The sequence below is a fragment of the Marmota monax genome, unplaced genomic scaffold (genome assembly GCF_021218885.2).
Source record: "Marmota monax isolate L192 unplaced genomic scaffold, Marmota_monax_Labrador192_F-V1.1 WCK01_AAM20220418_F8-fsc00179, whole genome shotgun sequence".
In the NCBI taxonomy this organism is placed as follows: Eukaryota; Metazoa; Chordata; class Mammalia; order Rodentia; family Sciuridae; genus Marmota; species Marmota monax.
In genome coordinates this window covers 4,972,895-5,000,876 of record NW_026695200.1, presented here as the reverse complement: position 1 = coordinate 5,000,876, position 27,982 = coordinate 4,972,895, and positions in this window count along the sequence as shown.

Genomic DNA, 27,982 nt, shown 5'->3' with positions numbered 1-27,982 from the left:
ACCTGGTGGACAATCTACATTCATCTTATTCATTTTTAGTAATAATATTCTTCACATTTGTTCATTACTACTATTATTCTCTACTGCAATGTGTTCTAATTTTATATTTTGCTTTGGTTCACAGGAGTTTATAAAATTTTATGTTATGTAAGTAACATTAATTTGCCCTACTAGCTAATGTTTTCTCAGTGTTTATTTATTTAAAAATTATTGGGGCATATAAGGTACAAATAATAGTTGAATTTATTGTGGGTTTCCAAATATACACATAACATAATTTTATCAATTAAATTTTTTCCTATGTACTCTTGCTATCTCCTTCTCCCTCCCACTACTAGTCTCCTTTCTACTTTTACCCAGTAAGTCAAATACATTTTATTTATTTTCTCTCTCTAGCTTCCACATATGAAGAAAACATTTGATGCTTGGCTGTCTCAGTCTATCTTATTTTACTTAATATCCTGCTCTTCAGTTCCATCCACTTTCCTGTAAAAGATGTGGTTTCATTCTTTTCTGTGGCTATGGAAAATTCATTTGTGTATGTATACCACATTTTTTATCTATTTCTCTATTGATCAATACCAAGGTTGATTCTATAACTCGGCTATTTTGAATTGCTGAAAATTTGTTATATAGTATTTTTACTTTAATACTTTTGGATACATATTGAAGAGTGGATCATATAGCAGTTCTATTTATAGCATTTTGAATATTCTCCATATGGAGATTATTTTGAATAATCTCCAAAGTGATTATAATAATTTGCAGTTCCACCATCAATGAAAGTGTGTCCTTACCTTTCATCTTTACAAACAATATCTATTGTTATTTGTATTTTTTGATGATTGTTAACCTTATAAGAGTGTGATGGAATGTTAACATAGTTTTGATTTTATTTTTCTGATGCCTAAGGATATGGAAATTTGCCATATATTTATTAGATATTCATATGACTCCTTTTAAAAAATATCTATTGAGTTCACTTTTCCAATTATTGATTGAATTAATTGTTTTTATGGTGTTAATTTTTTAGCATAGTGTGGATACTAGTTCTTCATGAAAGTGTAGCTTCTTGAGTATGAGGCATTTTGAGGCACAAGGTTGTGGCAGAAGGAAACCACTATGCTTATGGTAGTCAGATATGGGGTTTGGGGGTGGGGGTAGGGAGATGCAGAGACACACAGAGGAAAAGAGGGAACCAAGAAAAAATATTATTCCCAGGGGCATGCTTCCAGTGATATATTTTTTTCCATCCTCCCCTCATTTGCCTATACTGCCCAGTAAGTCAATTCAAATTATGAATCCGTTAAAGGGATTAATTCACTGATGAGCTTATCATTCTCCTAATTTAATCAGCTCATCTCTGAATATTGCTACATGGATATGATGATTCCACCACATGAGTTTTTCAATGCACAATTTATATGTAAACCATAACAAACAATAATTAATATATGCCTCTCTATAAAGGTCCACAGAATATAAATCATCTTAATCACCAATAAAGGCACATAGGATTGTAAAATAAGACTCAATATTTTCACTTCCACGACTATGAATTTCCTTCAAAGAAAACACCTCATTGTCAAAGACATCCACAGAATGAAAACAGAATGTTAGAGAATAATATTCCATATCAATGGCACATAAGAGCAAGCAGGAGTAGCTATTTCTATATCTGACAAAGTAAACTTCCAAACAAATTAGCCAGAAGAGGCAAAGAAGGTCAGTAAATATAAATAAAGGGAACAATCAAACAAAAACATATATAATATTATATATGTTAAATATATATTAATATACAATAATATATTATTAATTTATATATATTATATATTTATAATATATATTAATATATTGAATACATAATATTTTTATCTGTTGTTTTTACATATTCAAGAAAGTAGAGTATTTTGACATATTATATACATATGGAGGATAATGTACTCTAATTAGATCCTATTCTTGTTGTTGTGCAGGATATGTGGTTTAGGTGGTTGTGTATTCATATATGAACATAGGAAAATATGTTCAGTTTGTTCTACGTTCTTTCATATGCCTATACCCCATCCCTTCCTTTCATTCTCCTTTGCTAACCCAATGATCTTCTATTCTATACCCACACCCAGCTTATTGTGTGATAGCATCTGCAGAAAGTACGCAGAAAGTATATTCAGTCTTTGGGTTTGGGGGATTGACTTATTAGACTTAATTCAATTAGAATAATAGTCTTTAGTTTCATCCATTTACTGGCAATTCAATCTTCTTTATGGCTGAGTAATATTCTAATAAATATAGAAAAAATATATGCATATACACACTATATATAATGTGTGTGTGTGTGTGTGTGTGTGTGTGTGTGTGTGTATATATATATATATATATATATATATATATATATATATATATATATATATATATATATATATATATATGCCACAGTCTGGCTGGGCACAAATCACGAGCCACTTGAAGATTCAAGCAGGAACGAACTTTATTTTTAGAACCCACATCGCATGCCACCCACGCGAATTCTCCAGGAACTCCCTGACAGCTCCAACAGAACTTTGGGGGCTTTGCGAGCACTCAACCAGAACTCAACCAGCGAGCTCCACCCACGCAAACTCTCTAGGAACTCCAGGATAGCTCAAAAATAACGGGCACCCAAGGCAGCAGGAACCGCTCCTTCTGGCAAAATGCCAGGCACCATCTTGACCTGACCGTGGCTTTTAATATCTCCCCCCTTTTGTTTAATTAAACAACAAGTATGTGGCTTAGGGACCATGCCTGTCTTAGGTTGTCCAATACTACATATGGTCTTTACCCATCATTGGATGAGCTGACCTCAAAGCATCAGCCTCCTGTCTTAGGTAGGTACCATTGTAATTGGATCTTACCTGTCATTGAGTACCAGCCCAGCATTTAGCCACACTTGTGGATAGTGGTTTTTACAAAAACAACAAGAACAACCTGCTACAAGCAGAAAGGGGAGGATACAAAACGCCATAACACTAAGCCAATTGACGGCCCCTTTTGGAAAAATTGTACCACCGATGACATCGTCAACAAAGATACCATGGCACTACTACAATTCACTGCACCAACAGATAGTTCACAATGCATACAAGTGATACATAGTCCAGGCAAGTTCTACAAGCAGTTCAAAGTAGAATAATCCATTAATATGTCCTTTTCCACCCAAAGTAAATCAACTCCTTGACTGAGCATCACTTGTTGAGTTACATTATTCAGTGATGCATCAGTTTATACAGTTTGTTGTGATAGCTATCACAGAAGCTGTAGTTTGGTTTTATCTTTGTATCCACCAGCACTGGGATGAAGATAGGAATTCTGGTAGTAGTGGCTAAAAAAAAAATATGTAACATTCCAGCAGGCACTAAAAAAAAGCAATTTTCTAAACAATTTAATATCCTGAATAGAATTATATATAATGAAAAGGAAAGGTGAAAGTAAACAGATCTGTTAAATTCCTTTTTTGTTCACATTTTAAAACAATCCTCAACAGCTGTTTACCCAATTTAAATTAAACCATTTAAGTCACGTGAATAATAAAAAAAAATATTTGGATCCATTTTTTCATGAGAGTTCCCCATATATGATATATGGACATACGCACATACAAACATGCAACACAAAACACAAGTGTGCACACATAACACAATACATACAACACATAACATAATAGTAAAGGTCTTGTAGTATTTTACAGGTGAAATCCCCATTGAAATGCTCAAAAACTCTACAGTAAAAAATAAAACTGATCAGAAAACATTAACCTAGGTCTGTATGAGCTCAAAAAAAACAAAACAAAACTTCATGATGTGGGAAAGGGTAATAATAAAATAGATATTGAAAAAGCATCCTGGTTACCACCTGGGTTTGATTCTTCTTTTGATATCCCATCCTTTTACCTGTAACTTGCATATGGGTCTGAAGGTATTCCCACAAGTGAGCCCCAAGGTTTCTTACATTTGAAATAGACCTTAATGGTGTTCATTATTCATTAGCCTCCTGGTGTGGGAGAACCACTGTCACAGATGTAAGGATAGCCAAACTGGAGTTCTGGATATCAGCTGTTATGGATTTGAGCCAAATCATCTTCTTTTTGGTATGTAGAAATTGCTTTAGTTAGTCTCTCTGGAATCCAAATTGTCTGTGTTCTCACTGTGGAAACACACAAACAGACTCCAGACAATCACTGGGTCAGGACCTTTCCATTGTCCTGTTAGAATATCCTTCCAAAGTACCTTGGGCTTATGTACATTTTTTGGACACATGTGCCTTTCCGCAGCACTAAGATCTGATGAATCCAAATTTTAAAAGTTTAGAGTAAAAAGTGTTATTTTAAGTTTATCTTTGGGGGATATATACCCCTTTCCAGTTCCCTCTTTTTGCTTTAATAAGTACATTTTAATAGTTTGATGAGCTCTTTCAACTATGCCTTGTCCCTGCCGATGATATGGGATTCCTGTTATATGAGTAATGCCAAATGATAAGCAAAATTGTTTAAAAGAGTAGAAGTATAGCCAGGGCCATTATCGGTTTTTAACTGTTTTGGAATGCCCACAGTGGCAAAATTTTGTAAGCAATGAGCTATAATATCTTTAGTTTTTTCTCCGGCATGAAGGGAGCCTATCAAAAATATCAACTGTATCATGCAAATATTTTAATTTTTCAAATTCTCGCAAGTGTGTAACGTCCATCTGCCAAATATGGTTAGGAATCAGTCCTCTAGGATTGACTCCAAGATTAACTTGTGGTAAAAAGACACACAATTTTGACATTGTTTTATTATTTGTGTAGCTTGTTCTTTATTTATTTTAAAATGCTTTTTTAAAGTATTTGCATTGACATGGAAATATTTATGAAAATTTGTAGCTTCTTCTAGCATAGAAAAAAAATATGTATGTCATGTGTAGTTTTATCTGCTAAATCGTTGCCCAAACTAAGGGCTCCAGGCAATCCTGTTTATGCCCTGATATGTCCTATAAACAATGGATTTTTTCTGTCCCAGATTAGACTTTGTATAGTGGAAAACAAAGAGAAAACAGTAGAGGAAGGGGAAATCCTACCAGCATCTTCAAGGGATACTATAGCATTAACTATATACTGACTATCGGAAAATAAATTAAATACAGAATCTAAACATCACAAAAGCTTGTAATACTGCATTAAGCTCTACCATTTGAGCTGATTGTTTGGGTACTAAAAATGTAAAAGTTTGATCAGGGGTAACTATTGCTGCTCTACCAATATTTGACCCATCAGTGAATATATTTGGAGCATTCATGATAGGTGTTTTTCTTGTCATTTTTGGAAAAACTACAGGATGCAAAGACCAAAAAGACAACAAAGAATTAGATATTAAGTGGTTATCAAATGAAACATTAGATTTGCACATGATTATTGCCCAAGTATTTAACTCATTAACTAACTCATCAATTTGATCCATTGTATATGGAGTAATAATTTTATTGGGAGAGATTCCAAACACTCCCTTTGTTGCTTTTATTCCTTTGAGTATTAATTGTCTGACAGCCTCAGGATACCTAGTAAGAATAGTGTTAGGAGAATAAGATAAATGTATCCACAATAATGGACCTTATTGCCAAAATACTCCTGTAGGAATATTTTTTGTTGGTAGTACAATAAATAATAAAGGCAGACATATCAATTCTATCCAAATGCATATTTTCCATATATGTTTCAATGACTTTTAATGTATTTCTTGTTTCAGGCATTAATATGCAGGGTGAATTTGGATCTGGTGGACCTTTTAGGATATCAAATAAAGGTCCCAACTCTCCTGTTGGTATGCCTAGATAAGGCCTTATCCAACTTATGTCTCCTAATAACTTTTGAAATTTGTTAAGTGATTTGAGTTGATCTACAATCTTCCAGCTGCCAGCATACTTCCAGCTGCCGGTTGATGATTGGCTCACAGCGGCCCCAGCAACATCTAGCTGATTGGCTCCTCTGCAGTGATGCTCATTGGGCTGTTTCCCTGCCCTTTCAGACCACGGAGCTGCTCATTGGGGGACTTTTTTGCTCCACCCACGTGACCCAGCCAATCGGCCTCAAGAGCAGGAGGATTGTGGGAGGTGGATAGAGAGGCTTGTGTTGGAGAGAGAGGCTTGTGGAAAGCCGGTGGTGGCAGTTGGGGCTCTGAGGGTTTTTCCTGAGAGGCTGTTTTGTTTGGCGTGTGTGGTTCTAAAAATAAAGTTAGTTTCTTTTGACAAGTGGCTCCTGATTGTGCCCAGCCAGACTGTGGCAGCAAACTTATATCAATTCTATCCAAATGCATATTTTCCATATATGTTTCAATGATTTTTAATGCCTTTCTTGCTTCAGGCATTAACATTTGGGGTGAATTTGGATCTGATGGTCCTTTTAGGATATCAAATAAAGGTCCCAACTCTCCTGTTGGTATACCCAGATAAGGCCTTATCCAATTTATGTCTCCTAATAACTTTTGAAAATCATTAAGTGATTTGAGTTGATCTACTCGTATTTGAATTTTTGGTGGATGGACCATGGTTGAGGATATTGAACTCCTAAATAATTAATTGGAAAATTTAATTGTACTTTATCTATTGCTATCTCTATATTATAATTTTTTTAATAAGTTTTTAAGTGTGGCATAACATTCTAGCAATGTGTTTTTATCTTTGTGTGCTAATAATACATCCTTCATATAGTGAAATATTTGTGGTTCAGGATTTTGATTTCTAAGTGGCTGGATTACTTTGTTAATATAAATTTGACACAGAGTTGGGCTGTTAGCCATCCCTTGAGGGAGTAGTTTCCATTCATATCTCTGATCAGGACCTTCATGATTCAGTGCAGGGATAGTAAATGCAAAACGTGGACTATCCTCAGGATGAATTGGAATTGAAAAAAAAACAATCTTTAATATCTATAACTGAAACATACCAGGTTTTTGGCAAAGCAGACAACTGAGGAATCCCTGATTGAGCAGGTCCCATAATAACCAACTCATTATTAGTGGCTCTTAAATCTTGCAATAATCTCCATTTACCAGATTTCTTTTTGATGACAAAAATGGGAGTATTATGGGGAGATACAGAAGGTTGTATATGTCCTTCCGCTAATTGTTGTTTGACCAGGTCATGGGCTGCTTGTATCTTTTCTTTAGTCAGTGGCCACTGAGGAACCCATACTGGTCTTTCTGATTTCCAAGTAATTTTTATTGTCTCAGTGGCCCTTTCTGAAAATCCAACCCATGTCTTTCTGTTCCTTGATCTATTTGTATTGGTGCCACTATACCTTGTTCTTGTTCTCCTAATATTTTTCTTTTCCTAAAACCTTGTCTAGCCATAATAGTGGGCACATTTGGATTGATGTTATTTGTTAATGTCAAACCTAATTGATCTAGGACATCTCATCCCCATAAATTTATAGGAAGATGATCCAATACATATGGCTGTATAGTTCCTTCACATTCTCACATTCTTCAGGATCCTTCCAATCTAATACCATTGCACTTCTATGGGGATTAGTCGCCATTCCTAGGCCTCGAAGCGTTTGAGTGGCTTGTTGTAATGGCCAATGTTTTGGCCATTCTTGACGAGAGAAAATGCTAAGGTTTGCACCTGTATCCAGTAGCCCATTAAATTCATGTCCTTGAATATTTAGTTTTAGCATGGGGCGAGAATCTAAATTTAAAGAAAGCATAGCCCAATCTACACTTGTGGAGCCTAATCCCCTAGAACCTCTTTCTATAGTACGACTGGAAAATTTATCATGTAGGCTGGGTATTATTAATAACTGTGCTATTCTATCTCCTGGTGAAATTACTGATATACCCCTTGGAGAACTGGTTATAATTTTTATTTCACCTTCATAATCGGGATCAATTACCCTAGGAGTTATCATAAGTCCTTTTAGAGTAGAAGAACTGTGTCCCAATAATAAGCCTACTCTTCCTTGGGGAAGAGGCTCTTTTACCCCTGTGGGAATGATTTGAACTTCCATCTCTGGAGTTAGTACTGCTCTGGTGGAGGCTCAGATGTCCAATCCTGCACTCCCTCTGGTTTGCCTAGTGAGGGATCTAATGGATAATGTGTCCTGGGCACTACACTGATGGTGTTGTTGTGTTCCTCCAGTGCCCCGTATATTTGTGGTCATGGGCCATGGAGCATTGGGCCCCTTTGTCCATTTTTTGGCAATGGAGCCAAATGGTTTTTTCCATGATATCATGGGTAAACACCTGGTCCTTGTCCATTTTTTGAAAACGGAGTACCTCTATAGTGGTTTGAGAATGGCATTCATTAGCCCAATGTTTTTCTCTATGGCATCATGGGCAAATACCCGGTATTTTATGCCTTTGATGACTAGTTTTGTTAAACCCTCTTCCTATGGGGCAACTCCTTTTAAAATGTCCTGTTTGTTCAAAATTGTAGCATGTTTTTGGCCTGGCACCTAAAGCCTGTTGTACTGCAGCTTCCAAGACTTGCCTTTGTTCATTAATGTCTGTACATAATTTAATATATGTGTTTAAATCTCCATGTTTCCATGGTCTAATGGCCTCCCTGCACCACCTATTTGCTTGTTCATAGGCTAGTTGCTTTATTAATGGCATCGTTTGTTCTATATCCCCAAATATTCTGGTAGTTGTTTGTATAAGCCTATCTACAAATTCAGCATAAGTTTCATTAGCTCCTTGTGTTACCTTAGATAATTGACCTTGTAAATCTTTATGTCTTTGTAAAGTCTTCTATGCCCTAACCGCATCTGCAGCAATTTTTGAGTATATGGCAGGATTATATCCAATTTGTTGCTGCTGACCCTCATATGGTCCCTTTCCTAACAACATTTCTAGATTTCTCTGAGGATAATTAGACACTGCATTTCATTTAGCCATCTCCATGCAAAATTCCTGGTAACCTTCCATAACAGATATTGTCCTCCATTTAGCACAGCTTTGCACATACTAGCCCAATCTGTTGGCGTCATGTTCAAGTTGGTAATGGATTCGACCATACTTACAGTGAAGGGTGCTTGAGGATGATAGGTTGTTACAGCCTGTTTCAGCTGTTTCATTGTTTTGAAATCTAAAGCATGGTGAATTTGTTGCCCTCTTGCCATCTCAAATACTGGGCATGCTAATCTTTGAGGTCCTGTCTCAGGATCCCATCTATCAACTATGGGGATTAAGAGCCACCTAGCATATGTTGTTTACATAGGCAGAGCTGTTGGTTGGACATATATGCCCTGCTGTAATAGAAAGGGGTTAGTAGCAACCTCCCATTGTAATTTCTCCCATGATAGCCCTTCCCCCTCTAAACTTTTTTCCTTTGTCTGACTAACTCGAGAGACTTCCTCTTTTACTTGATGTAAGATGTCTTCTCCTAGACTAAGCAAACAAGATTGTACCAACGTCCATAATGGTAATGTGCCAACTGGCAGAGTTCCTAGGCTTTCCTTTTGTATCTTTTTTAAATCTGCACCATGATGGTTCCATTGTGTTATATTTAATAACCCCTCTTTAATGAACCATGGGCTACACCTTTGTATCGTCTTAACATATGCCCTAACTGTTCTTGATTTTACTGAGATGCCTCCTTCCTCTAGCACTTTACTTAATGCCCTTTTGGTTTGGTTCTTATTAATTTTTAATTCCATATTTCTGTGACGAAGATACCCCTCACTAAGATAATGCAAAAGAAAACCGAGACAAAATGAAACAAAAATGGAACAAAAATTCATTATATCAGCCTTTCTATCCTCCTAAATATCCATCTGTCCTTTCTCCCTATCTGTTCCTCAGACACAAATAGTTTTTCCTCAGATGTGAGCGGTTTTTCTTCCATTCTACCTATCTCCAGGGACAGGCAACTTAAAACAAAAGCAAAACCAAGTGAAAGAAGATATTTAAATAGTTACCCATCCTCTCATACTGCCCTCAGGGGCAGGCAGTTTACCTTATCACTTATCCTCAGGCATTTCCCATAGGGGCCACCATATGCCACAGTCTGGTTGGGCACAAATCAAGAGCCACTTGAAGATTCAAGCAGGAACAAACTTTATTTTTAGAACCCACGCTGCATGCCACCCACGTGAACTCTCCAGGAACTCCCTGAGAGCTCCACCAGAACTTTGGGGGTTTTGCGAGCACTCACCATAACTCAACCCTGGAACTCCACCCACACAAACTCTCTAGGAACTCTGCGAGAGCTCAAAAATAGCGGGCACTCAAGGCAGCAGGAACCGCTCCTTCTGGCAAAATGCCAGGCACCATCTTGACCTGGCTTTAACTCTCAAAATATATATATATATATATATATATATATATATATATATATATATATATATATATATATATATATCACATTCTCTTTATCTATTCATTTGTTGAAGGGGACCTATTGGTTCCATAGCTAAACTATTGTGAAATGAGGTGCTATAAGTATTTTTGTGGCCATGTCACTATAGTACACTGTTTTTAAGTTCTTTGGGCACATAACAAAGACTGAGATAACTGAGTCAAATGGTAGTTCCATTCTGAGGAATCTCCATACTGCTTTCCAGCGTGATTGCCCCAATTCGCAGTCCCACCAGTAATGTACGAATGTACCCTTTTCTCCATGTCCTCAGCAACAGTTACTGTTACTTGTATTCTTGATTGTTTCCATTCTGACTAGAGTGAGATAAAATCTAAGTGTAGTTTTAACTTGCATTTCTTAAATTTCTAGAGAAATATTTTTTCTGTGCATTGCCTATTCAGTTCCTTTGCTTATGCATTGATTGGGTAATTTTGGTTTTATATATATATATATATATATATATATATATATATATATATATATATATATATATATATATATATATATATATTTAATTTTAAGGTTTTTGAAGTCTTTATACATCCTGGAGATGAATGGTCTATCTGAGGTGCAGGTGGCAAAAATTTCAATGTATTATGTAGGCTCTCTGTTCATGTTCTTAAATTTTCCCTTTGCTGTGAAGAAGATTTTTTACTTTGATACCATACCATTTGTTGATTCTTGGTTTTACCTTTTGTACTTTAGGAATCTTGTTGAGGAATCTAGTTCCTAAGCTGAAATTATGGGGATTTGAGCCTAGTTTATAGGTGCAAAATCTCTGTTTTAGTGCCTAAATGTTTGATCCACTTTGACTTTAGTTTTGTGCTTGGCAAGAGTTAGAGATTTAATTTTATTTTGCTACATATGGATTTCCAGTTTTCCCATCACCATTTGTTAAAGAGGTTATCTTTTCTCCTACATATGTTTATGGCCCTTTTGTCTGCTATGATTTATATGGGTTTGTCTTTATGTCTTCTCCTCTGTTCCATTGGGCTTTATATCTGTTTTGAGAACAATACCATGCCATTTTTGTTCTATCACTTTGCACTGTAATTTAAGGTCTAATACTGCAATGCCTCCAACTTCCATTTCTTGCCAAGTGTTGTTTTGACTATTCTAGGCCTCTCATTTTTCTAAATAAATTTCATGACTGCTTTTTCTATTTTAATGAATAATGTCATTGTGATTTCAGTATGAATATCATTAAATCTGTATAGCACTTTCAAAAGTATGACAATTTTGACTATATTTATTATGACCATCCAAGAATATGGGAGATGTTTCCATCTTGAAAGATCTTCTTCAATTTCTCTTTTAAGTATACTGTAGATTTCACTGTAGAGCTCTTTCACCATTTTTGTTAGATTGATTCCAATGTATATCTACTATGAATGGGATAGTTGCCTAATTTTTCTTTTAGGTAATTCATCATTTGTGTATAGAAACACAATTGATTTATGGGTGTTAATTTTACATGCTGCTACTTTTCTTAATTCAGTTATGTATCTTATAAGTTTTGTCATGGAATTTTTCGAGTCCTCTAAATACAGAATCATGTTATTGTCAAGTAGGGATACTTTAAGCTCTTCTTTTCCTATTTGTATCATTTTAATTTCTTTCTTTTGTCTATTTTATCTGGATATAATTTCAAGGACCATGTTTCATACAAGTGGTAAAAGACAGCATCTGTGTCTTGTTCTAATTTTTAGAAGAAATTATTTCAATTTTTGTCCATTTAGAATGATGTTGGCCTTAGGTTTAAAATACATACCTTTCACAATATTGAGGTATGTTTCTACTATCCATAGTTTATCTAGTGTTTTAAACATAAATGAATGCTGTATTTTGTCATTTTTTTCTGCATTTATTGAGCTAATCATGTAATTTTCCTCTACTTATGTGATGAATTACATTTATTGTTTTCCATATGTTGAACCAATCTTGCATTCCTAGGTTGAAACCCACTTGATCGTGGTGCACTATATTTTTCATATATTTTGTATGTGATTTTTCAGTATTTTATTAATAATTTTTGCATCTGGAGCTGGGAACATAGCTCATTTGGTAAAGTGCTTACCTCTCATGCACAAGGCCCTGAGTTCAATCCCCAGCACACCCAAAAAATCACATCTGTGTTCATCAGGGATACTGGCCTAAAATTTTCTTTCTTGATGTGTCTTTGTCTGATTTTTTGTATCAGGGTGATATTACCTTATTAAAATAAATTTGGAAGGGTTCCCTCCTTTTCTATTTCCTAGAATGATTTGAAAAGAATTAGTGTTAGTACTTCTTTGATGTTCTGGCAGAACTCATATGAGAATTCATCTGGTCCTTGTCTTTTCTTTGTTGGTAAGTTTTTGATGGTGTCTTTAATTACATTGCTAGAAATTGATCTGTTTATATTTTCTGTGTCTTCCTGATTCAATTTATCTAGGTAATATGCCTCTAGAAATTTGGTGATGCCTTCTAGATTTTCTATTTTATTAGAGCATAGATTTTCAAAATAGTTTCTGATTATCATATGTATTTCATCAGTGTCCACCATGATATTTCCTTTTCATCATAAATTTTAGTAATTTGTGTTTTCTCTTTTTCTCTCTTTATTAGCTTGGCTAATGGTTAATCAATTTTACTTGTATAGTTGAATAACCAACATATTGTTTTGTTTGGATTTTGTTTTACTTTATTTGTTTAGGCTCTGATTTTAATTACCACCTGTCTTCTACTGCTTTTCATGTTGATTTTTTCTTCATTTTTTAGGGCTTTGAAACCTAGTGTTAGGCTATTTATTTGAAGACCATTATCCTTTTAACAGATGATCTCATTGCAATGAATTTCCTCTTAGAGGTTTCCATAGGATGTATAGCTATACTCAAAAACCTGTAAGTATGCTTTTCTAAATTTCATCCCAGTTTTCTTCTGCTATCTGTTGGTCATTCAATAGCATATTACTTAGTCTCCATGTGTTAGAGTCGCTTCTGTTTTTTATTTTATCATTGATTTCTAGTTTCATTTCATTGTGATCTGATGGAATACAAAGTATTATCTCAAGTTTTTGTATCTGCTAAGAGTTTCTTTGGGCCCTATGATATGGTCAATTTTATAGAAAGACCTGTGTGTTTCTGAAAATAAAGTGTATTCAGTCAAGGTGGATAAAATATTCTATATATGTTTTTTAACTCTCTTATTATTTGTATTTTCTGTAGTTCTATAGACTCTTTATCTAGCTCTTTTTTTGAGAATCCACCCAATTGTGAGAGAGGTGTTAAAATTATTTAATATTATTGTGTTGTGCTCTATTAGATTTTTGAAGTTGAGAAGGGATTTTTTGAGATTTTTATACACACACACACACACACAGCACTTTGGAGAGCATAAATTGATAAGTCCTGGTTAATGTATAATTCCCTTAAGCACTATGAAATGTCCTTCTTTTCTCCTTCTGATTAACTTTAGCTTGAAGTACACTTTATCTGATATGAGGATAGAAATCCCGCTTGTATATGAGATCCATGTGAATTATGTTTTGTGGGGGTTTTTTTGTTTTGTTTTTGTTTTTGTTTGTTTGTTTTATACTTTTACCTTCAGTCTCTTGCTATCTTTATATGAGATTAGTCTCTTGGAGACTGTATATTGTTGAGTCTTTAAACCAATCTTCCAGTCTATGTCTTTTGAGTTATTTGATTAGGCCATTTACATTTAATATTATTATTGAGAAATGATTTTTATTCCTCATCATTTTTATTTATTTTTTGTTTTAATTTGAACTGGTTTCTTCTTTGTTTTTTATTACTTTTTAAAATAAACAACAGCAGAATGTATTAAAATTCATATTACATATATAGAGCACAATTTTTCATATCTCTGGTTGTATATAAAGTATGGTCACACCAATTTGTGTCTTTATACATGTACTTTGGATAATGATGTCCATCACATTCCATGATGTCCATGAATTAAGATCACAATTTAATGGAGAAAAGTAAAAGAAAAGGGAAAAAATCTCCTTCAATGAAAAGTTAAAGCATTGCTCCCACTGCAATCCAAAAGAGTCTCAGCTTCTCTTCTCAGCTGTGTTAGGAGGAGTCATCAGGAGTGTGGTACTTCACACATTGCTGGAGTGAGATAGGTAATGCCATAAATGGAATTCCTGGAGTTGGGGTTTAGACTTAGGTGGGTTTCAGGCTTTTCATTGAATGTTAATTGGTCTGGAGATTTCAAATCAATGCACCTCTAAGGCCTAGCAATTGCCAGTCCATAGTGGAAGACTATGGCCCAGGGGTCTCCCCTGGGTTCTACTCATGTTGTGGAGGAGCCAATTCTTAGTCCACTGTATCATCTGCAGAGCCTATATTTCCTGTTCTTGGGTTCAGTTTTCAAATTTAATCTCTCCCACCCCTGTCCTTTCAAATTTCCTTCCAGGCACATCTCTTTCAGCTGGTTCTGCAAGCAGCCAAATTGGAGGGATAGAGAGAGAGCTGGGTGGGTTTCCATAACAAGTAGTTCCCTGTGTAAATCTTTTTCCACGTTTGTTTTCTCCAGATCACTTATGCACACTCTATGTCATGCAGTGTGGGTTTTCTAGGCCTATATTTCGGGACAAATTCTGGTTTCACAGGAATTGGCTTCCTCAGCTTCACAGCCCCAGAGAGATGTAGGTTTTTTCTCATACAAGGATATTGTGCAGCACTTCTTTGAGTTTAGTTGAGCAGTGTCTTTGATCTCTAAATTTTTTGTATAAGACATGCCTCAGTTCTCCTTAAAAATGTGGATTTCTTTAATTCCCCTTTCCTTCCACTTTGCCTGCACAGGGAATACTCTGGCTGGTGCCTCCAGCCACAGCAGCAGGTGTACCTCTGGGGATCTTTCCCTTATTTTATTGTATGTCACCCCCTGAGCCCCTTATCTTCTTTGAGTATCCATTATTAAATTACAGCAAATTATACCCAATTTTTATTGATTGTTTGTTGCTCTTGTTCACCTGTAATTTAAATTCACATTTTAGCTGAGAAGCTGCCTGTCTATTTTCTTGGTTTCACACCATGGAGTAGCCAGAAAAGATACCTTCTCTTTTCCACCATCTTGAAAATCTCCCAGAATCTCCAAGGCACAATGAAGGCAGTTATGATAGGAAAGTTCATATGTTTGATTATGTTTTTGTGTGTGTGTGTGTGTGTGTGTGTGTGTGTAAAAATTTAGAGGACTGAATTGAAAATGTGTCTTGTAATAATCACCGGATTAGTGCCAGTGTCCTGCTTAAAGTCTGTCCATGGTCACTGGGTAGCATGTATGAATGTGGTGTGACTATGACCTATGTTGGAAAAGGGCTCTCAAAGTAAGTGGAAAAGGCCATAGAGCAAATAAAGCCACAAAAGTGGGAGAAATTGTTAGTTATGTCCTGAGAAAACTATGGATAGGAAAAAATCAGAAAACTTGCTGTAGAAAGGGAAACATAAACAAATTTAAAAATGATAGAAAGAAAGTGAGTGAGGCAATGTGATACATCATAAAGAATTCCCCAAACACACAGGCTAGCCACCACCTCCCTATTTCTATTAGCTGTGCTCTCAATATCTCCAAAAATGCATTTCCTTTTCTTACCTGTATGTCACCCTACCACTTAACTTCCTTCAGTACTCTCAATTTGAGTGATTATTGCATACATTCATTTTACAAAGGCGAAATGAACCATTATAGCATACATGCAGAAGTCTACAGGATAGAGGTCTTCAAACTTTACAAGACGTATAGAACAACCCAAAGACAGATCCCAAAAGAAAGAAAAACTGATAGAGCACTGACTAACCCTTCCCAATTTTTACTCACTTGTAGCAAGCAATGGTTTAATTAAAAATAGTGAACAACTGAAACTATTATAATATTCTACCAACCAAGTTAACTGAGAATATATGATGTAGCCTAAGAATTTCCTTTTTTCTTTTGGTCTGATTCATTTTTCAAAATATATTTTTAGTGCAATTCATTATTGATAATAATGTACATTTTGACATTTACAAATGGATAGTACAACTTCAATCCCCAGTACTTTCTCTTTCCTCTTCTTTATTCATATTTCTTATTTTTTCTAATTTGTTCATTATAATTATATATAAAATTTTAATGAATTATTATATGAATTGTTCATGCATATGCATAACATAATTTGGTGCACTTAATTATCCAGTTCTTCACCTTTCCCTCTACTTCTTTCTCACCCTTAGTTCCCCACTTCTACTCTCCTTCTATTTTCATCAGATCCTCCTTTTTTTATTCATTTGCCCCCTAACTTCTGCATATAAAATAAAATATTTGACATGACTTTCTGAGTCTGGCCTATTTCACTGGGCATGATACACTTCCATTCCATCTATTTACCAGCAAATTATAATTTAATTAATTTTTATGACCAAGTAGAACCTGTTGTGTACATATACCAAATATTCTTTATTCTTTCATCAATTGACGAGCACATAATGTGATTACATAACTTGACTATTGTGTATTGAACTGCTATAAATATTGATATGCATATATCAATATAGTATATGTGATTTAATTCTTTAGAATAAATGCTGAGAAATGATATAGCTGCTTATATGGTGCCCAATTCCTACCATTTGATGAACCTCCTGTATTGCTTTTAAAAGTGGTGGTGCTAATTTACAGTGCCTCCAAAAATGCCTAATTATTATACCTTATTCATTTTCCTCATATCCTCACTAAAAATATCATTGGCTTTATTGTTGATGTTATCCATTTGTATTTCTTTTTTTGGAAATGTCTCTTTAGATCTTTGGCCCATTATTAATTCTGTTATTAGCTTTTTTGGGGGGATGGGTACATTTATGAGTTTATATATTCTTCTTAATACCTTATTGGAAGGGTAGCTTGCAAAGTGTGTCTCCCATCTTGTTTCTCTCTCTCTCTCTCTCTCTCTCTCTCTCTCTCTCTCTCTCCAGATTCATGTTTTATTTGCTGGGCCAAAGGTTTTTTTTTTTAACTAATGCTATCACATTTATTAATTTTTTGTTTTATTCCTTGAGATTTAGTAGTATTAAAAATGTCAGTGTCTGTGCCAAGGTGGTAAAATGTTGCTCTTAAGTTTTCTTATAGTACTTTTACTATTTTTGGTCTAATTCCTAGGTCTTTGGTCCACTTTCAGTTTATTTTTTCCAAGATAATGGGTAGTGATCTATTTTTATTCTTTTACATATGGATGTCCAAATTCTCCAGCACAATTTGTTTAAAGAAAATTTTTCTCCGATGTATGTTTTTAGAACCTTTGTCAAGGACCATATGATTATATTTATGTGAATTCTCTGTGTCTTCTATATTGTTTCATCAGTCTTCATATAATTTTTTATGCAAACACCATGCTGGGTTTTTTTGCTATAGCTCTATAGTATAATTTCAGTTTGGGTATTGTGATGCCTTTAGCATGACTTTTGCTGTTCAATATTGCTTTGGCTATTCTGGATATTTTGCCTTTCATACAAATTTTAGAACTGTTTTTTCTAGTTCTGTGAAGAATGTTATTGATATTTCCATAGGGACTGAATTAAATCTCTGGGTTGTCTTTGGTTATATAGCCATTTTAATGATATTAATTCTGTCTATACATAAACATGGTACATATTTCCATTTTTTAAGTTCTACAATAAATTTCTTCAGTGTTTTGTATTTTTTGTTGTAGAGATTTTTTACCTACTTTGTTATATTTTCAATTAACTTTCAATTAATTTAATTTTAATTATTTAATTTTAAAACTATTCTTGGTATAGTGTTGATTTTTTTAAAGAGAGAGAGAGTGAGAGAGAGAGAATTTTTTAATATTTATATTTTAGTTTTTGGCGGACACAACATCTTTTGTTTTTTTTATGTGGTGCTGAGGATCAAACCCGGGCTGCATGCATGGCAGGCGGAGTGTGCTGCCCTTGAGCCACATCCCCAGCCCCAGTGTTGATTTTTTCTCAGCAATTTTTTATTGGAATACAAGAAAGTTATTGATTTTTGTACAGTGATCTTATATCCTGTCACTTCACTGAACATATTTATCAGATTTTGAAGTCTTCTGGGAAAAGGGTTTGTGTCCCGTATTTATTGAATCATGTCATCAGAAAATGAAAATAATTTTATTTATATTCCTATTTTTATCTTTTTTAATTACTCTCTCTCTCTAGAGCTTTAAGAACTATATTCAGTAGGTGTGGTGAGAGTGGCAAACCATGATCAATGCAAAAGAAAATTTTATCCTATTTGAGTTGTAGTAAAATTATCACATTTTCTGAAGAAATAAAAAATATCAAAAATAACTATTTTCAAGTGCAGTGGTAATATTGGCATTGGTTTTGCTCTTCCTAATTATGATTACAGACATTCTGAAAGTCAAGCTGATCTTATAATTTTAAATATATTTAATTGATTTTAAATTTTATTCCAGTTCTAGAATACCAAATCTGGTAGGTAAAAATATTGGTATGTTTAATTGGAAAATATAGTTATTATTTATTGTTATCTCCTTCCTATTTTTAACTACACAGAAAGATAAGAACCACTGATAATCCACAATGTGAAGGTTATCCATCATGATGTGAATGCCAAAACTGGATGTGTGCAAGCTCGACTTTTAAGGTTGGGGATGACAACATTTGATACAAATAACCTTGAAAAAATAGTTGCATATATAAAAAATAGATATTTTGCCTATTCTTTTAACCAAGTTTAAGATAAAGCAACTTTAATCTTGGCTGCTAATGCTAACATTTACCCATTTATGACATTAATCCTACCTTATATGTGTTTGCATTGCTTTCCAAGTATCCAACCAAGACACCAAGAGGTTGATGGTTAAGCACTAGCATATATTACAAAGCTAACCTGTGTTACACGAACTCAACCCATACCAAGGGAGAAAGGTCCACTGTGTAGGCTTCATTATGACTGGTTTCCATGCCCAGTTATGTGGTAATGTCTGTTGTTTGGATAGAGTTAAAAATAATCTCCTCTGTTCATGAAGAAATGGTTGACAGTATACTAAAATTAAGTAATTTGGGTGCTTACCAGGTACCAAATTTATGCATATTTTTTACAATCCGTTTTTTTATGATAAGCAAGAACCTTGGAAGTAGGAACTATAATTATTTTGTTTTAAACAAATAGAGGGTTAATGAGCTTTCATAAATTTTCCTAAGATTCTGCCAATATTTAAAAGAAATATGAGACCAGAACTAAGGCCAATATAATTTTACAGTCCAATATTAGAAGCACCCAACTCCATGATGATGTAAGAAGGCATAGAGGAAGACTGAGAGATGAATTAAAAAATACAGCTGGAGAAATATTTAGGGAATAAAAGGAAACATTAAAAGCTTAAAATATAATTTTAATTTATTATAATATGAAAAGGAAAAATAAAGCTTTTGATATTTCTAAAGAGTGGAAAATAGTTGTAACAAACTTATTAACAAAGAGATTTGGCACAAGAAGTTTAAAAATATAATAGTAGTATATGATAAATTTAAAACATTAAAAAGAATTTTAAAATGCATATGCGTAGAAATTTTCCTGACATTGTTTTGTCATTGATAATGAACAAAGTAAACATTAAAAGGCAGTGAAGCCTCCTTGAAGGTATTGATTTCTTACATTCAATATTTGTTTCAGCAATCATTTATTCAGCTTTGCATCATTGTAGTCTTGAAGAATTGCAGCTAGTTTTCTCTTTTAAACTGCCAGATAATTTTCCAATTTTTCTAAGCAAAAAACACATACTCATGAGCAAATCATCACATATTTTATCATATTTTATTCTAGTGTGAGGAGTGTGTTTCTGCATGAACCATTTAGATAGCTCCACGTTAGATCCTTGGTACTCAAAACATGTGTGTGGTCAAACAGCAACATAATCCCTGAAAGGTGAGGGATAAATATAGAATTTAAGATCCATCCCAGACTCACTAAATCAGAATTTATATTTTAAAAGATTTAAAACAGAATCATATGTAAATTGCATTTTTATTTGTTCTAATTAGTTATACATGTCAGTAGAATGCATTTTAAGATGTCATACATAAATGGAGTATAACAATGAATTCTTCTGGTTGTAAATGATGTAGAATCACACCAGTCATGTAATCATATATGTACATAGGGTAATACTGTCCAATTCATTCTACTATTCTTTATGCCCTTGTACCACTCCTTTCCTTCACTCCCATCTGCCTAATCCAAAGTACCTCTATTCTTCCCTATCCCCACAGCTTATAAGGAATTAGCATCCACATATCAGGAAAAATAATTCAGCCTTTGGTTTTTCTGGATTTTTGCCTAATTCCCTTAGCATGATGAATACCAGCTCCATCTATGAACTAGAAAATGCAATAATTTCATTCTTCTTTAAGGCTGAGTAATATTCTATTATGTATATATGCCACATTTTCTTTATCCATTTATCTGTTGAAGGACACCTAGGTTGGTTCCATAATTTAGTGACTATGAATTGAGCTACTATAAACATTGTTGTGGCTGCATCACTCTAGTATGCTGATTTTAAGTCCTTTGAGTATAAATTTGGGAGTTAAATAGCTGGATCAAATGGTGGTTTCATTCCAAGTTTTCTGAGGAATCTTCATACTGCTTTCTAGAGTGGTTGCACAATTTGCAGTTCCACCAGCAATGAGAGTGTACTTTCCCCCACATCCTCACCAACATTTATTGTTGCTTGTATTCTTGATAATTGCCATTCTGACTGTAATGAGATAAAATCTTAGAATAGATTTGATTTGAATTTTTCTAATTACTAGAGATGCTTTACATTTATTTGTTGATTGATCAATTGTATTTCTTCTTCTGTAAAGAGTCTGATTAGTTCCTTAGCCCATTTATTTATTGGATTATTTGGTTTTTGGTTTTGAGTTCTTAGAATTGTTTATACATCCTGGAGATTAATGTTGTGTCGTAAGACCATGTTGTAAATATTTTCTCCATTCTCTAGGCTCTCTTTTCATGTTACTGATCATTTCTTTGGGTGAGAAATTTTTTTTAGTTAGAATCCATCCCAGTTATTGATTCTTGAAAGATCTCCCATGCTCCTATTTCTCACCCTACACAAAACTCAACTCAAAGTAGATCTAACACTTAGGCACTAAAACTCTGCTCCTAATAAAAGAAAAGTTAAGCATAAAATTTTACCATGTTATCTTAGGAACTGAATTGCTTAACAAGACTCTTAAAGCACAAGAAGCAAATTGCATTAAAAAAAATTTATTCCAGAGGAAGATGGCAAACTAAAGAAAAGCAGTTTTTCTCATAGTTCATCAACTTGCTATTTAAGCAGCAGAAATATTGCCTCTCTGTGAGGTGAGTGAAAGAGACATTTCAATACAACTCAATACTAGACAACCTGAATGCCTTAGAGACTTGGAAACTTTGTATAGAGTAAACAAGGAAAAGGAACAAAAATAGAGCTGGGCTGCTGGTGGGAGCAGGACAACTAGCATACAAGAATAGAAACACTCAAGAAATAAAATGAACATTCTTAGCATGGAAAATCCTGAGACAGGAGAAGCAGCCCCTTCTAGGCCAATCAGAGGCTGTTGGATACAACAAATTGGTATACAAATGGTACATCATGATTAATAATTGTCTATCAAGAGCTGAGGCAGGAGTCATTTTAGGCCAACTGCACTGTGGCAGTAGGCAGGTTAGAGTAACCCATAACTTGGAGCTAGGAGAATGGGGCTGGCTTTGATACACATTATAGGAAGACACCAGCCGCATGATTTAATCTGAGCTTACCAACACTCAGAGAAAATTAGGAATAAAGACTATTTTGCTTGGGAGAATAAAAATTGAGGAGCCTGGAGAGAATTCAGCTCACTCCCCTGTTTGAGTCTGATTGCATGACCAGCTGCAAATGATCAGTAATCTGAATGAGGTGGGTCCATGCTTGACAACTGACCCCAGGAGGCATGAAAGAACACATAAACCTGAGTTTATGAATGTGACTTCACTTGGGGATGAACCCTAAGAGACCATGAAATGGTGGTACCTGTGAGCAATAGAAGTGGCATAAGGGTGGCTCCCCCATCTTACAAGTGGATCCCTGGGAAGACTCTTGTGGTAGAATTACTGCATAGTTAGACATTTTATGGGTTCTAAATGTGCATTTATTTAATATTCTTCAGATAACTGGCTTTTCAAAAAAGCATATGTGGCCTTGCTAAGCTAAGTCCCTACCCTAAAAGCTTCACCTGCCTGAAATCATCTCAGAACCAAGCTGTGACTCACACTGCAAAGGAACTGACAGTATTTCCCATCACAAACTTTATCTTACCACCCTAAGGGAAGCAGATGTTTCTGAACACCAAATGGCATCTTGGTGAGCAACACAATATAAAGTAAAGATTTGGCAGCCCATGACTTCTAATCTTATGCCCAGCACATACCTCAAAAAGAAACAGAAATGGAAAGAAAGACAGTTGAAAACAGAAAGGAAACATAGTCTCATTGACACTTTTGTCCACCACAATGGAAATAATGCTTTAGTTTTTCATCAATATTGCTTTTTTAGAAAATAAAATAGTGTGCTAAACGATCCATTGAAGTTTATACATTTCATATTTCTTTATTTTTTCTCATTTCTAGCATTTTTGAAGATAGTTATTTTCTCTTGACCTATCTGCTGAGGGTTCAGGTTGTTGATTAATATATTTAGAGTTTTTCTGTATTTTCTTCACCATTCTATATCCATCCTTTCTCTTTTTCCTTTTTCTCTTGATAACAGTCAAATTTTATTGCTTTCTCTGTCACACTTTTAAGTTCTTACTTATATTTTCCCCTCCCTCCTCATAGATATCACATTGTACATCACTTTTGTATTTTCGATTTATTTACTAAAATTGAACACCATTTTATCCCCCTTTCTCTTCATCTTTCCTATTAGTAAACTCTATTCTTCATATCTCTAAGCCCTAATTGGTTGATAAAATGCCAGATCCCATGACTAATGAATACTATGAAAATCAAAGGTAAAGCCTGTTGTTTGATTTTATGCCATAATTAATACATTATAGCAAGCTTTCCTTTGTTTTTCTTTTTTTCTTTTTTTTTAGAATTTAACATTTATTTATTTTTATGTGGTGCTGACGATGGAACCCAGTGCCTCATCTATACTAGGCAAGCACTCTATGATTGAGCCACAAATCCAGATCCTATAGCTTGCTGTTCTTATGGGAGAAATTTGATGATCCTATCAATTATGTTTATTGCACCAATTAACATTATAGATAATAGGGAAAAAGTACTTAGTTTATTGCTATATATTGTTTATATTGGTTATTCCTATTATTTGACACACACACACCCCCAATCTCTGAGGTACTGGAAACAAACAGGACCACTGTAAATTCATAGGATAGAAATTCTGATGATTTAGATCCATTCAGAGAGATAGACACACAAACATTATAAAAAATTAAGGAAACAAATCATTTCAAACAACCCAGAATGCCTGAATAAGAGACTCTATTGACACCACAGTGAAGGAAATATCAGTGAAGAAATTTAGTAAGATTATCATTAAGCTAATCTATAAGGTAAAAGATGATGTGATGAGTTAAATCAGAGAGAATATACAAGAAGTGAAAGATTACATCAATAAGGGGATAGAGATCCTGAAGATGAATCAATTGAAAATCCTCAAAATGAAGAAATCAATAAACCAAATTAAAAATTCATTAAAAACCATAACCAATAGATTAGATCACTTGAATTATAGAATTTCAGGCAATGAGACCAAAGTATATAATCTTGAAAATAAAGTTGATCATGAAGAAAAGATGTTAAGAGACCATAAACAGAAATTTCAAGAAATATGGGACAGTAATAAAAGGCCAAATATAAGACTCATGGTGTTAGATGAAGTCCTTAAAGCACAAACTAAAGGAATGCACAGTTTTCAATGAAATAACAACAGAAAAATTTTAAAACCTTAATAATGAAATGGAAAATCAAATACAGGATGCATACAGGACTCTAAATGTACTAAATTACAACAGACCCATTCCAAGTTACATTATTAATAAAATTCCTAACATAGAGAATAATGATCAAATTTTGACAGCTACTAAAGAAAAATGACAGGTCACATTTAGAGTTAAATGAAACCATCCCAGCCGATTTTTCAACCCAGACTCCAAAAGGTATGAAGTCTTTAAATAATATATACCAAGTTTTGACAAAAAAGAAAATGATGCCAACCAAAAATACTACATCTAGGAGAGAGAAAGATGGAAGAATAGAGAGTTCACTTTCCTGGCTGCTCTGTGGCATGAAACCAAGAAAAACAGCCATATTTTCAGCAAGGTGAGTGAGCACACAAAATTAGAGGGAGCCTTCCTGGAATTTAAAACTGGGCAATAAAACATATCAAGGACACAATAGATCTAATATAATAAAATAAGAAAGAAATTACCAGCACCACAGCCATGACAGCAGCTGGAGGCACAAGTGAAAACAGTCTCTCTGCAAACACAATAAAGCAATAAGGGAATTAACAGAATCTGAATAGTTTGGCCCTTTAATATTGTCCCATATTTCTGAGGAATGCCAGGGTATGGAGAGTTCAGAGATCAAAGACACTGCCTGACTAAACTGTACTGTGTGTGGCACAATATCCTTGTATGGAATGGAAACCTTATCTCTCCCAGTGGTATGCAAGGGACAGAGGAAGAAACCATTTTGAAGCTGCAGCATGGGGACCAGTGGCCAAAGGAACCAATTTCTAGCAGATCTGAGTCAGGCCCAAAAACCAAGTTGGGCAAACCCATTCTGGGTGACAGAGTGTTACTAAGTGACTAGGAGAAAATGAAGTGTAGAGAGAGATTTACACAGGGCAATAGTAGTCCTGGAACCCCACCCAGCCTTCCCCTCCACTTCCAAATTGGCTATTTGCAGGATCAGCAGGAAGAGAAGTGCCTGACTAGTAATTAAAAAGGGAAGGGTCAGAAGAGATTGAGTTTGGAGACTGAATCAGAGACAAGGAATTGTGGGGTCTGCAGGCAACATAGTGGGCTAAGAATTGGCTCCTATCCCACATGAGTAGAACCCAAAGGAGCTTCCTGGTTTACAATCTTCCAGCATAGACTGGCATTTGCTAGGCCCTGGAGGTGCACTTATTTAAAATTGCCAGACCAATTGGCATTCAGCAAGGAATCTTGAGCATACCCAAGCCTACAACTGTTCATGAACACTTATACATACTCATCTATTTCTTTACTCAATTCTAGCATTTTTGAATCCAATTTTTTATCATAGATCAGTTTTCTTGAGGTTAAGAATGAATAATTAGTATATATTTCAGTATTTTTTGTATTTTTTAATTTTAATGTTTAATTTTTTAAATTTTAACTTTTATAAATATATATTTTTTCTCCCACCACTTTTTCTCTTGATTCTCTTTCTCTCTTTTCTTCTGCTAACAGCCAATCTCTATTATTCTTTCACTCTTCCTTTAATTCTTTACTTATAACTCCTCTCCTCCTCCCTCATAATCATCACATCCTATATCACATCTGTTCCCTCCATGTTCAACATTTGAAACTATAATCACATTTGTAAATGTACTGCTTTTTTTCTAGGCAACAATTGATCACACCACTTGTATTTATTGTGACAATTAACATTGTAGACATCATACTAGAAACTATTTCATTTAATACTGTCTATTATTTGGATTTGTTGTTATTGGATTATTATCCTGAACAAAGAGATTTTGGAAACATTTAGGGACATTATACAGTCCAAAGGGGTAGAAACTCTACTGCCTCAGACCCAAATGATTACATGGGTAGACACACAAACATGAAAAAGCAAGGAAACTTATCACCCCAAACAATGAAGTTGGATTATTTCCCTTGAAGATCAAAAGATTTTCAGCTTCCATTCTCCAGTTTTAGGTCTGGGGTGTAATGATTGCTCTACACTAAGGGCAGGGTTGTTAGGGTAAGAGGGTTAATCCTGGAGGCAGAACTCTTGGGATCTCACATCCTATACCACTTCTGTTGTCTCCTTGTTATCCATTTGAAATTTTAAACCTTTTTGCAAACTTATGGTTTTTAATATAGTCAATAACTGACATAAAATTTCTGTTTATTGCAACAAAACTTTAAACATCTTAGAAGTTATTTGGTTTAAGGCTATATATTGTTATTATTTGTCTCCCCCTGAAAGGTGTGGTGCCAGAAACCTTTAGGGACACTATAAGCCCACAGTGGGTTCAGATGCACACTGTAGATAGATAGACTAAAAAAGAACATGAAAAAGCAAAGAAACAAATTGCCCCAAACAAACCAAAATGTTCCAATAACAGAATCCATTGATGCCACAGTGGAAGAAATGTCAGAGAAGGAGTTTGAAATGCATGTAGTTAAACAAATTTGTAAAGTAAAAACAATATAAGGTGAAAAAAATCAGAGGAAAAAATATAGAAAGTGAAATATCACTTGAATAATGAGATAGAGATTCAAAAAAAATGAAGCAGAAGAAATTAACAAACCAAACTAAAAATTAAAAAGGAAAGCAAGGTCAATAGACTGGACTACTTGGATGACAGAGTTTCAGGCAATGAAGATAAAATATAAAATTGTGAAAACAAAGTCAAACCTGGAGAAAAGATGATCAGACACCCTGAACAAAAATTCAAAGAACTATTTCATTTCCAGGTGCCCTGCACACAAGACCAATCCTCTCACCCTGGTAAAATTCACCATTCTGAAAACAGAGATACCAGCTAATGACAGACAGCCACACCTGTTGGATTAGAAGGGAAACAGCAAAGAGACAGATCTCCAAATAAAACAATCCTTGTTCTTCCTTTGAGATTATTTTCTTCTTCTTCTTCCTTTCTATTTTTCCACCCTCACATCCCCAACCTATGTGAAACCAAGTACTTTGTATGAATTAGAATACTGAGGGCTGGGGTGTCTGAATAGTATATTTATAGTTGTGTAGTATATTCTTTTTTCTCCCATTTTTACTATTTTAACATTTTTAAATTTTTTTCTTAATATAGATGTGTGTTTGTTTTACATACTATACTGTCTTCCCACTACATTGTCTATCCAAAATTACTTCCTCTCCCTTATCCTGCCATTTACCTTCTTTAGATTCCTCTTTCACACCTCCTAAGATATAATAACTCTATATCCTCACCTCCTACCTCCTCAGCATATCATCCTACACTTCACCCCTAGTTCTTTGTCCTCCACCACAAACTGTAAACACTTTTGCAAAGCCACTGATTATATTGTAGATAATAATTGAATTCACCATTTCTGTAGGTTGTGACCAAATTGTGAACGTCTTAATAGCAACCATTTGACTTAATGTTATATATTATTTATATTTGGATCTGCTAACATTGTTCTTGCCCTCAAGGAGAGGTATTGGAACCATCAGTGGCACTATAAGCCTATAGGGTAAAAATGGTAAAGCCTTGAATCCACAGTGCTAAAAGTGAAATCACACAATCAACATGAAAAGATAAGGGAAGAAATTGCCACAAACAAATCAAGGCCAACACAGAAGATGAAATTACAGATAAGGAGTTTAGAATG